Here is a 1950-nt window from a genome sequence, read left to right on the forward strand (position 1 = left end):
GGGGCCCCGTGACTGAGCTATGAGGCATGGTTGATACCTGGTGGCAGCTGAGATTGCATCGCTTTGAGGCAGCGCCTGGAAAGGTGTGATACTTTCTCTCTTTGTCCCCTGGTGTGGTGACATCCCACAACACAAAGAACTAAGCATGGCCTAGTGGCCAAACAGATAAAGCCCCTGACTCACTGGTGCAGCGCCTGTGGGGACACTGAGGCGCACTACCTGGGGGAAGCACTGGGAGTGCCTGAAAGGAGTGAGGTGAATCGGGCCCTGACACTGGGCATCGAAAAGACTAACCCCCTCCCCATTGTCGCCTCTATGTAGGCACTGAGGCAGGCCTTGACCGGACCCTGATGATCACTGGGGGATGGCCTTCGGATTCCAAGGTGGAGAGGGAGATGCTGACAGCTATCTGAACTACGCTTTTGTAGCGTGCCAAGCCCTGGTCCACAGCTAAGACCCTTTCCAGGGATTGGGCACAGACACCTGAGACTTCGCTGTTGGGTTGGTGGCACACACTCTCCTGGTCCGGAACAGTGGGGCAATGGGGCATGACAGGGCACCATGTACTGGACTTCAAACCAAGCTACACAGAGCCTGGTGGAGCCCCACCACGAAAGGAGAGAGGCTACGAGACGGCGAGCTCCCACCAGCAAAGCAATGACCTCAAGATCTGATATTGGCAGCCATAGTGCAGCTACAGCAAACCCAGGAGCATAAAATGGATGTGGTGACCATTGGTGTGAACCTCCTGAGGGCATACCTACAAAACGTGAATGAGTGCACCCTTGAGAAGGAGCAAACAGTGGTGGGAATCATGGCAGAGCTGGAGGAATTGTGCATGGCAGTCTGCTCCTCACGGATAAAACCACATACTTGGATGTCTGCATGGAGGACGTGGAGGTCAGGGCAAGGAGGTGTAACCTGTGTTTTGTGGGTGTAACCTGCGTTTTGTGGGTGTTAGACTTGGCATCCTTAGGGTGGTCTTATCCCAGAGTTTTTGCCCTTACCTCCTGTTTTGTTGCTGCATCTTTTATTTGGCCTTAAGGCACTGATCACTTTACCACTGCTAACCTGTGCTAAAGTGCATGTGCTTCTCCCCTAAACATGGTAACATTGGTGTATCCTCAATTGGCATATTTAGTTTACATATAAGTCATTTGTAAAGTGGTATACCATATACCCAGGGCCTGCAAATTAAATGCTACTAGTGGGCCTGCAGCACTAATTGTGCCACCCACTTAAATAGCCCTGTAAACATGTCTCAGGTCTGCCACTACAGAGCCTGTGTGTGCAGTATTACTGCCACACTGACTATGCATGTAAAAACCGCATGCCAAGCCTTAAAACTCCCCTTTTCTTACATATGTCACCCAAAAGTATGCCCTAGGTAACCTTACAGGGTAGAGTTCCATGTAAGCAAAAGGCAGGGCATGTAGTTTTTATTTTTTTATGACCTAGTAATGGAAAACTCCCAAAGTTGTTTTTCATTACTTTGAGGCCTGTCCCTCTCATTGGCCAGCATGGGGAATTCCTTTAAAGCTGTAATTCCTGATCTGAGAAGAGTAGCTACATTATATTTAGTATCACTGGGATGTTCATGATAAATCCTCTTTACTGGTAAAGTCGGACTTATTGTTACTATTTTATTAATGCCACTTTTAGAAAGTAGGCATTCCTCTGCTGTCACTGCCCTGTATGTCTACAGCCTATCTCCAATACACATCTGACCTGGGCAGGGTGACAGCTACACTTGTGCATTCCCTCAAGACACGCACAACACAGGATACTCAACTGCATCTGCATTCATCTGCATACTGATGGGTCTTCCTGGGCAGGAGGTTCATAAGGGCTCACACTTACACTTCAAAGGGTAGTGACCAGAGCCCGCACAAAGGGGCTAATTACCTCCCACTGATCATCTGGAGCCAGGGCTGAGCTGAAAAGAAGACC

The sequence above is a fragment of the Pleurodeles waltl genome, chromosome 6 (assembly GCF_031143425.1).
Source record: "Pleurodeles waltl isolate 20211129_DDA chromosome 6, aPleWal1.hap1.20221129, whole genome shotgun sequence".
NCBI classification, from domain to species: Eukaryota; Metazoa; Chordata; class Amphibia; order Caudata; family Salamandridae; genus Pleurodeles; species Pleurodeles waltl.